At 34.2% G+C, this 11784-nt stretch overlaps 1 pseudogene; it reads left to right on the forward strand.

Annotated features, from left to right (window-relative positions):
- The first annotated feature begins 4 nt into the window (after positions 1–4).
- Positions 5–11784, forward strand: LOC109102259 (annotated as a pseudogene).

The following is an 11784-nucleotide window of genomic DNA, read 5'->3' on the forward strand; positions in this document are numbered from 1 at the left end:
AAGGAATGTGAAGCTCATTCATTGTTAGCGCCTCATTAATACTCGGTCCGCGGGATCTATGTCTCAGCATGAGTTCGAGTGCACAGACTGCCGAAGAGTGCTGAAGTTTGAGAGTATGACTGGGATTACACTATCAAATTTACTTTTTTTTAAGAAAGGTAAGGTACCCAACGTACATGTTTAAAATCAGTTTGATCTCTCGGACTAGATCTGTTCTGATCTAATATTACTGAATGGCGTGCGAGCTGAATATCGTCAGGTGTGTGTTAGTCATTACAGGTGCTTATAGCATCCTTATAGGAAAAAAACTATGATTTAGGTAAATAATGCTACCATGAACACAATGCACATATTTACAAAAACAAAAGTTTAGAATTTTTGCAAATCACGGGTTATCAAGAGGTTAAACCGTGTTTATGTGAGAAAAAAAGAGAGAAAAAAAAAACTCTTTTCAAGTAAAATGCGTTTACTTGGATTTGGAAATTATTAAAAACTGGAAGTTGACTGTTGCAAGTAAACTGTCTGTGAGGTCCTTGTGTTAAACTAAATTTAACCTTAATAATATTTTAAATGCCCTTTGGTTAAAAAAATAAAGACATTTAAATGTCCCATGATGTCACTGAACTGCAGATCAAGACCTGAGGTTGTGAATCAGTTTTAGAATGGGTTGAAAGCTCTCTCAGTCAAGACGATGGTACTTTTTTTTTCCTTCTTTTTTTTTCTTGCTTAATGTACATAACAAGACAGGGAACAACCAACAATGCAAGACACTTCTATTGAGACAAACACAGAGTTAACATTAAAGAAGAAGAAGGGGAAAAAAACATCAAAAATAAATAAATAAATACAAGGATCAGGGATGAAAAACAAAGTTGTACTCGATGTAGACATTATAAATAAAAAAGATACTAAAGTAATAAATATTTTGACAAAGAGAAGCATAACTTTTCAGATTTTCTATTATGTTTTGAAGAATTTAAAGCTTTGAAACATTTTAGCAAACTCGCATAAAGATATATCGAAGGAGGGTTTACATTTTTTCCATTTACAAGTATGGATATGATATTTACCCATCAACAAAACAAAATGTACAACATCAGAGAAGAATGAAGTTAAATCACACTTTAAAAAGAGGACATCTTGTTGGGTTATGGGAGGAATTGTCTCCAGCTATGTATATCGAACCAAAATTTAGAAGAAGCCTAACAGTAAAAGAAAAGGTGATCAAGTGTTTCAGGAAATGAAGAACAGAAACCACAAGGATCCACCTCGAAATGAAATCGTTTTTGTATAAAGTCAGGTAATCCTAAACACAATTTTGTAATAAGTCTCCTTGACCTTTGGAGCAACTGGGTATGCCATATAAGGGGTTAAATCTTTGTCCTTTACTGAGGTTTCAACATCTCTCAGAAAATAACACTGATAATCAGCAGTGATAATACGTTTAAGTTCTTTGTAAATAAGTTTGTTATTACACTTACTGTCTAAAAGGTCAACACGATGGTACTTAAATGCTTAAATAAAGAAAGTGTGACATCAACGACTAAATTATCTTATAAGGCAGAGCTAGTGTATTTAGTTTGTAATATTGTATGTTCCAAGAAAATGGGCACATGCTTTTGAAGTCTGTACTTCAAGTTTAATGAAAGTGAAATTCAGGGTTTCAGGAAAATTATCTTCAACTGGTTAATTATTTTATTTCACAACATAGCAAGTCACATGCACGTTTCTCAACAACATGTGCCTTCACTTGGCCGTTTGGTTTTTGTGCAGGTTTTACATACAGTTTTGCATAGGCTGCTTTTCCTTTCTTTTTTCTTTAGCCTTATGCCTAATTTGAACAATGAACATTTCTTGAAATAAAAAAAAAAAGTCCTGCGCTTATTCTGAAACTCTTGAATAAAAGAGGTACCTACACTGGTGGTGTTGTACAGTGATCAAAAGTGTGATGTTTGTTCTGGTGCCACTTTTCATGAGTCAGAATTTTTCTTTGTAAAATATGAGCACATCCAGTGAAAGCCTGATGATGGAATGGATTTTCTGAGGTTTTAATTAGACTGATGTGCTTCTGTGTTTTACTAAACAGTGTCCTTTTCTCTTTCTTTCTTTCTTTCTTTCTTTCTTTGACCGTTCTTCCTATTATAAACCATTTTAATACAAATTTTTCTTTCTTTCTTTCTTTCTTTGACCGTGTGCCTTCAGGCTGCCTACTTAAATGTTTATCTTTTTTGTGCTCCTATTATAAAGCATTTTAATAGAAATATCCCACATTCATTAAATTTTTCATTTCCAGATATTATTTACAAAATGATCTCCTGCCATTCCATAGTTACATTTTTAAAAAATTTGCAGTGTGTATCACTGATATATGTTGACCTTGTTAAAGTAGAGCATTTGTTTGTTTTTTGTAATATTATGGCTCAGTTTTTGAGATAAAAAAACAGCTTCTTCTGCAGAATCTGGATGCCAACTCCTCTGTAACACTCTTTGTTTGGCTCAACAGTTCTGCTTGTTTCAAATATAGTTGAATGTATTTAAAACTGTATTTTATTGGTCCCTAATAAATGAACACACCCAAGAGAAGATTTGTGAAATGTTGGTGTAGATGGTTCAGAAAGTAAAAGTTTTTGCAAAGTTGACTCATATGGAAAAGAAAAGACCCTTTGAAACATGCAAACTCAGGTCATAAACTTGACAAAGGAGCTGTTGTCTGCTCTGAGAAGTGTGGTGTCTTGCTGAGAAAATGTCATCCTTGAATTTGTCCAAAGCAGGATGATTTTTATAGAGTTGGTCAGCCTGTTAGATAAGGATGACGATTTGGGTAATTTAATCATGATTTACAGCTGACAAAGTACTTGTCTGACCTGAAATGGGGAGTTAAGTGACTTATTAAATGTGCTGCTATACCTGTCGGCAGATCCAGAACATCCACTAAACACTTGACAAGTTTCCTTTCTTTTTTGTCAAGTTTGAAGAACACGTTTTACCCTGGGTTTTTGTGAACCGTGTCGCTGTTGGCAAAAATTCTATACGTTCCTTAAAGGAACAGCACACAGCAACGGTTACAATGTATGATGGTGGTACATTCAAGTTTCAAATAGATTGCTTGTCATGCTTTTACTAAGAGAGGTGTGTATCCTTCATACCGGAATATATGGTTTATTCTCTAATGTAGACTTTTTCTATCAGGAATTGCACTGACCCATATACAGTGATACACTGCCATGTTTATCAGTGAGTCAGATCTGGCAGTTCCCAAGTACTTGCATTGAGGATGTTTAGTTATGGCTGACATATCACCCTGAACCACCTCCACAGGCTTTTTCTAATCTGACTTTTACACAGTGGTGTTTACCTGGCAGACAGACAGTATACCTCACCGAAGAGTGAATATCTTGAGCTTTGAAACTAACCTTTGATACTTTTTATGATATGAATGAATTTATGATAATTGTGTTGATGGGTTTACTAAGTAAAGGTTTGACAAATCAAGATCTCGTGACAAGATGCAAGAAGTGCTATTGTCAGATTTCCTTTTACAAAACAAAAGAAACTGTACAAATTTGTAGAGATTTGAGAAGCACTAGTGGACACATTGTTGCTTAGTAAAGCTGCATTTATTTGATCAAAAATATAGTAAGGCAGTAATATTGTGAAATATTATTCTGGCACAGCAGAATTTTCTGCACAAATTTAATTTATTGTAAAAGTAATTTATTCTAGTGATGCAAAGCTAAATTTTTCCTAATTTTTTTATTTTTTTTAAATGTGTCATATGGTCCTTCAGAAATCATAATATGCTGGTTCGGTGATCAAGTAACATTTCTTATTATTATCAGTGTTGACAACAGTGCTGTTTAATATTTTTGTGGAAGCCATAATCCCTTTTTTAGTACTCATTTAAATAGAAAGTACAGCATTTATTTGAAATAGAATTCTTATGTATATTCTCACTTTTGGTTAATTTAATGCATTCTTGCTGAATAAAAATATTTTAAAAAAATTATCTGACCCTAAACATAATTGTTATAATGAATTAATTTATATTCCTTTAGATTAAAAAGAGTCTTTTAAGATCAGCATAAACATTCAGCAAATTTTATCCAAAGGTTCAACTGGCAATGTGCAATTTTTATTTCTACGAATGTGAAAATATTTGTACACAAGCACATACAGGTATTTAACTTTTTTTTTTGATAGATTCTCCCTTCCTGTTGTGCTAACCAGCACTTTACAGAGTTGCCTTTAGCACTTCAAACACTTATTGCTTAGACATGTTTATCTGATCATGAGTTTTGACATCTACTGAACCTGAAAAACTAAAAATGTCTCCACAGAAAGAACATCTTCATAACATTGAAGATTATATTTCATGTTATGCACAACCTGTCAAAACAAGGAGCAAGGCCTTTTTACTTTCTGCAAATAATCCTTAATATCTCATGTTAGTTGTTCATATACTTTACAGGAGGACACTCAAATTACTGTGTTCCAGTATCAGGCAACTTTTTATTATAGGGTGTGGTTAAAACGGGTTATATTTTTTTACATTTACACAGTTGTATAAGTTAACTTGAGTTGGGAAGAACATTCCATCCTTTTATTAGAATTGAGTAATTGATATGAAATCTTTTCCACAAGTCGACTTATAGTTTTCTGCTGCAGGGCTTTTGAAAGCATTGCCACTCCTCCATATTTAAATTGAAACATTCCATGCCTGCTGTGTCATGTGACTGGAGCCTATTTTTTTTTTCTCTCACCCTTATTCAAAGACATTTAACTAACTAAGCCAGGCATTGTGAGCTCAGTTCAGTTTTGAGTTTTGACAACAGGTTTCCTTGAATAACCTCCACCTTGTATTCTCTACCCTCTTACTCGGTTTCAGGTTTGAAGCAGTGAGTCATTCCATTTCAAACACCTGCACCAGTATAAATGAGTTAACCTCACTACATTCTGGACAAGACCCCTATTCATCCATATACATTCAGCTGGAATCATTAGATGTGGAAAAAAACAACAATGTTCTCGATCGGCCGAACCTGCCTCAGAGGAATCTACAGTTGTCAATGGAACAATCAAAACAAAAGACAAAATGTGAGATTTTATTCTTTTATTCTTACCATTGCAAAATTAAGTTGCACATCAGTGATGCAACCATTCTCATTCTCATCTCTTAGAATTTACAAACCGTTTTCACTTGATACAATCAGCTGAGAGAGGCGGAATAGTTTACCATGTCTAATAAATGTAGAATAGAATCAGAGAAAATTGTTGTCATTGAATGCCTCCTTAATGAACAATTCTCATGTAAATGCTCTTTCCTTTTAAGTGAGTACAAAGCTGTGAAGACTGATGATCATGACAGGCAGAAAAGTATGTTAATTAGTAGCCTGGATACAAAAGCAAGACTCTCAATTCTTTTGATTTGTGTCAGAAACAATTACCGCTGCATTCAGAGATTTCAGAAAACCCTGTGTGGGATGGACTCGTAACAATCAGCTATCATAATAACCACTCGCTTTAGAGATTGGCCCCGATTTTGAATATTCGGATCAGTAGGCGAAACTCAACATGAGAAGACGATGGCTCTGTGCCAATGCCCCCCAGACTCTCTTTGGTGGCTAACCTATGACTTTAAATCATCACGTCACGCACAAAGGTGGAGCATTGAGGGAAAGTTTTAAATAAACATATTCTTCTTTTAGTGCAGTAAATGGGACAAAGAGAAGAGCTTACTGAAAAAGAAAAGAGATGATTGAAGTTTGCATTCTTGCTTTGTTTGTATATAGAGGGCTTGCTGCTGGTTCTCCTTTCTGTCTTTTGTGTCCATACTTGCCCTGAGTTGGATGTACGTTTGTTTTATTGCCTTCAACGACCACAATGATGTAAACTGGTGAGCACACAAACACAATTACACACGTGCTGATTATATGACCACATTGTAAATCCATTGGCCCAGTGTTTCCAAGTTTACATGTAAAACCTGGTTGTCATTCTGCCGTTTCGTTTTCCTTTGCAGGCTTGCTTTCAAAACCTTAAAAAAATGGGTGAGCTGGTACATGATAGTGATGGTTGTTTCTGCTGTGCTGGCCACATACTGCCTCCTTCTGCTGGTAAGAAGAGAGAATGGGAACATTGAAGGGCATAATGTGATCCAGATCGCTCAGTTGGCAGCACTCACAAACAATGGTTGTAATAATGAGAACATTCTTTTTTTCTTCAGGTATTTGGATTGCTGCATTTAGCAATCAGAGAGCCCTTAAATTTACACTGGCTGCATAAGGTACTCTTTACCCTTTCAACTTGTACTTTTTGTTTGTTTTCATTATTTTCGCTATTTCTTAAATGCCTTCTGTGCATTATTACTGTATATATAGGTACCCTTGTCCCAGACACAGACTGTTCGTCTTAAATTCAGTTATGAAAATATTATATAAACTATTGTTTTAAAACTATAATGCAAAAAGAGTGAAACCAGTTTTAATATTATTAATAATCATATAATTACTATCCATGAATATCTTTAAAAGTATGGTAACAATCTATATCATTGTTGGTCATAGTGCATGAAGGAAGTTCACAGGATGTTAATGAATGATCACAGTGCATTAATGATTCTCTGTTTTCTGTTCAGGTGTTTCTGTTTTTAGGTCTCCTCACTGTTACTTTAGGCACAGCTGGATTTTGTATAAAATGGGAAGAGGAGTGGAAAACTGTCTATATGTCATTTCAGGTAAGAAACCTTTAACCAGTTATTATTTCAGCAAAGGTACATTGTCCTTGATGTCTTTGCAGCTGGTTCTCATTGTAGTTCCTGTTACCTTATCTATTCTAAATGGGAATGTGTTATTTTACACCAATAGCATGCATATCCCTCAGCATGATGTTATAGTGCACTGTATTTATCACAAGACTGTCACTCAGGTGTCCATATCTCTTGTTACACCACTATTGTTGTACTGCACAGTGTATTAAAATCCCCTCTTTGGTTTCCCGCAGGCCACTGCTCCTTTCCTGCAGCTGGGTGCTGTGGTGGCTTTGACCTTGATCAGCTGGTTGGTGTTCCAGAGTTATCATAGAGCAAAAACAGCTGGTCAGTGTCTCCAAAACAGCTTCTGACTGCACATTATATTGCTTATTACATTGCTATTCACCAAACAGATAAATATAATGGATGTTAAAAATCGATTTTAAATTAAAATCAATATAATTTGTATATTACCTGTATTTTAGTGTGTACTTTATACCTTTGATTAATGTTACCAGTCGATGTAAATGTGAAAGTTAGCACCAGTGATGCCTTTAATAATGCCAAATTATTTCAGTCTTTGTGTCTGAATATTTTTCCGTATGTCTTTGTCTTTGTAGCTTGTAAGGTTTTTATAATGATGACCTTCCTGGTAGTGTCTGCTGCTGTGTTTCTCTGTCCTCTTGCAATCTGCTCTCCATGCATTACCAGTAATCTTCCCCCAAAACCAGCTCTCGTCGGACACCGCGGTGCTCCGATGGTAAGTGGTAACGCCTTAGTTGTAACTTTCATTTTGTGACATTCTTTCCGTTTGTTAAAACATGTTTACACTGCCGTGCCCATCAAAATCTTGTCTTTGCTGTTTATTCATGTCATTGCTGAACTGCATGAGGATTTTCACATAATTTTATTAAAATAAATTTGACATGCCACACAATGAATCATCTGCTGTAGCTTCTGAATCGGTTTAGGATTATGATGATTATGGAATCATTCCCAGGTTATAAGCTATCAGTTTGGGGGAATGTAATTCATTAGCAGGTCAGTCTGTTGGAACATTTTTCAAACAATAGCAATTTATAGATACAATAATCACAGTGAAAACATTTACAGTCATTACAGAACATGTAGTCCACATCCAAAAATATCATTTGAATAGCTGACTATCTACAATTCATATACAATCTGTTAAATTCCACTGGCAGGGAAGGTGGAGGAGGTGTTTTGACATCTGAAGCTCTGTAGGTTTGATCTCCCTGTGTTCACCAGGTTACTGGAGGTTAACTGTGAATAAAAACAGGGGCGTGTGAAGAACACAGATGCTACAGCTTTTGAATTTTGTTGAAACAGGGCATGGAAACTTGAACATATTTATGTAGTAAAATAATGGTCTCACAGTAAAATTGCTAATCTTATTTTATATATATATATATATATATATATATATATATGAATAATTATGTATTTAGATGGCTCCAGAGAACACCATGATGTCATTCAGGAAGAGTATTGAGTGTGATGTGGTGGCATTTGAAACAGATGTGCAACTCAGGTAACAGATTGTGCCCTGAAACATTTGCTTCGGTTTTTTTTTTATATTGATAATGGTCAATGCTTTATGTATGTGTGTGTTTGTTCAATCCTCTTGTCTTTTTTTTCAGTGAGGACATGAAGCCTTTTCTTATGCATGATAATGGTTCAAGCTTTTTGCTGCGAACAACTGATGTGAAGGATAAGTTTTTAGGTCGAGATGGCGGCATGAACAACAACAACACAACACAACAATAACAAAATACAAAAAAAGCAGAATAATTTTTAATAATGATGACGACTATTTTTTATTATATCTATAATTAATTAAATTAATCCAACCAATATATATAGCTTTTATATAGTCCAACACATTTGACCGTAATTGCTGTCATGTTACAATATAATGGAAAAGAAATATAAAACAATTTATTATACAATAATATTCATTATATTATATTATATTATATTATATTATATTATATTATATTATATTATTATTTAAAATATCATATTATATTATATTATATTATATTATATTATATTATATTATGAAAGATCTGTTGTAAAGACAGCTCATTTGCAGTTGCATTTGAATGCAAACTAAACAAAGCAGTCAACATCTCTGAGTCAACATGAGGAGTATCTGCTGATTAGAGCAAACAACCTTGAACTCCACTGAAGTTGCAGCTTTAATCAGTATGAGCAGATACTAAGCAGAAGACAAAAAATTCTTTCACTTTGCATTTGATATTCAAATTTTCTGTTTCAGTTCTTCAGCAGTGTGATGTCAAAACGACGAGTTTGTTTAAAATGACAAAATCTTTTGATTTTTCAAATGTAGACAGATCCATTTCAGTCAGTGTCATCACTCTCAAAGCAAGAGAAGATGGAAGCTAGCAACCAGAAAGTACCATCTCTTTCTGAGCTCTTAGTCATGGCCAAAAAGCATAATGTCTCTCTCATATTTGACCTAAAAAATGAGAAAAACTCAACAGGATTCCAAAAAAGTGACTCCTACTACACCACTGAAACGATCAAAAAATCAGGCATCTCACAAGACAAGGTAATAATATCAATGAAATTTAATATTTATTTCTATTACATTTTCAGAAACATTTTAGTATGCCGTTTTTTAAATGTCAGAATCCTAAAACATTGTTTTCTTCTATCAGTGTTATTTTAGTATTGTGTATATACAATGACAGTATTTATTAATATTAGTTTTTTTTTATTTCTATTTCCCTTTTTTATTTCAGGTTAAGTTTAGTAATGTTAGTACTTCATCTGCTTATTTATTTTATTTCAGATATATACGCAACATTTCTAATTTTAGTTTTTGAGTTTAATGTGACAGTGTTTTGCACCATTGAATGTAATTTTAATATTGTGTATCACTTTCAGATATGGTGGCTTTCTCCAGAATATAGACACGATGTGAGAAACATTGCACCAGGGTTCAAGCAGGTGTATCATAATGAACAAGACATGAATGCGGATGGTGGAGGCTTTCTGAATATGAAATACAGTTCACTGAATGCTCGCGAAATAAGGTAAGTTTAGGAGGATTGGTGCAGCTAATCTGACATGCAGAGACATGATGCTGCTGTCATTCATGTTGGCATGATCTCACAGCCTTAGGGAATGTTCTCACAGGGTTCTGTTTTCTTACAAAGATGACAGAAATGCTATGAAAAATGAATGTTGATCTGTAGCCTAAACTTACAAATGTATCTCCTAATGGTTATAGTAGCAGGAATGCCGAGCTACCTAAATTCAACAGATGATGATTGATGAAATCTTTTCCAGACGCTATTGTCCCCGATTGGGTGCACCTGAGAGTAAAGATAAAGAAAGAATAAAATTAAACAAGAAAATCTTGACTGATGAATAAGACAGCATGTTAAAACGGTCCTGCCACTCCTGTCTATTGTGACAAGAAAACTGGCTTGTTGCGACCTGTCTAAAGGTCACTGATATGGTGCCAAAGACAAGTAAATAGAAGGAAGATTTGTGTTCATTTTTATTTTGAAATACATTTTTTATTTTTTTTTTCTCTGCACAGTGAGCTGCGGAAAAAAAACGTGTCTGTGAATCTGTGGGTTGTGAATGAGCGCTGGCTCTTCTCATTACTGTGGTGCTCTGGGGCCAGTTCAGTGACCACCAATGCTTGCCACATCCTCAAAAACATGTATAAGCCTGACTGGCATCTGGTAAAGCTCAGCCTATCTTTTCACCTATCACTGTGTATTCTGTCATATAAGAGAAGATGCTTTTCCATTTTCTTATTCACATGGGCTTGTCTGAATTTGTAACTCCTCTGGAATCCTCTGTGTTTGTTTATCTCTCTTTGCACGTAACAATGAAAGGAGCCTAATATCTACATGGTAATATGGATCTCGGCTGATGTGATATCGTTGCTGTTGATGTTTGGCATGTATCTCTGGCAAAGGTAAGCAATGAAACTCAGCACATACAGTATAGTGCTGTTATTTATTTAATTTTTTTACTGAATTTTTTGGTGGAGATTTTAATGTGTAGATTATAATAGCTGTAAACCTTTTAATTGTATATTTAATTCCTTTTCTAATATTGTTTATTAGAGTTTACAGTGTGTAACAGAATTTCTCTTTTTAACTTTCCCATTTATAATACATTTATAAAAAGTATTAAAATGGTTACACCAGAAACAATTGATTATTTTATAAATATAAATTATTATGGTGTATTATAAATTCTAATGTTGATTTAAACTTACATGCTTATGGGGACAATGTAAATAAATAAATGAATAGAAATATAAATGTGTTGTATATTAGAAATGGCAGGCTAAGTCAAATTTATTGCAGGTAAGATACTTTTTGTTACCAAAAGTGGTACTTTTAATACCACTCAAAAAAAAAAAAAAAAAGTTAATCATGGCTATGAACAGTTATTTATTTCAGGACTTCAAAATGAATTTAGTTAAAGCAGTCAGAAGTGCCACTAATTGAAGAGTCACTCAAATGTTGATGGAGGAGTGAGTTTATAATGGACATTTTTCTCTTTGTTTATGAACAGGAGGAGGAAAAACCATGTTTTCCGTCAGAATAAAAGCGAGAGACGTTTGCCCCTGCTTCCTCGCTAAATGATGCCATCCCTGACACGACATGGCACTTCCTTGGTTCACTTTTTGAAGGATTTTATGTGGGCATTATAAGAAAACCACACCATATTAAGTGTGTTATGCAGTAAATTCACAATATTTGTGCTATTAATGTAGACTGCATATACAAGACATTGTTTGATTTGAGAATTTATATATTTTCCTCATTAGGGCAGCATATTGTGCAGTGCTGCCACCTCTTGACAGAGTTATGTCAGCAGAACTGCAACTTTTCTGAGAAGGGTCTGGCTGCAGACTTGCACTTGCATTCTCAGACTTGCACTCTCAGACACTTGCGCTTCCGCTAGTGACATCACTAACAGTCTTTTTTTATTTTGTTCCATTTGTTGATTACTTTTTG

The sequence above is a fragment of the Cyprinus carpio genome, chromosome B14 (assembly GCF_018340385.1).
Source record: "Cyprinus carpio isolate SPL01 chromosome B14, ASM1834038v1, whole genome shotgun sequence".
Classification (NCBI taxonomy): domain Eukaryota; kingdom Metazoa; phylum Chordata; class Actinopteri; order Cypriniformes; family Cyprinidae; genus Cyprinus; species Cyprinus carpio.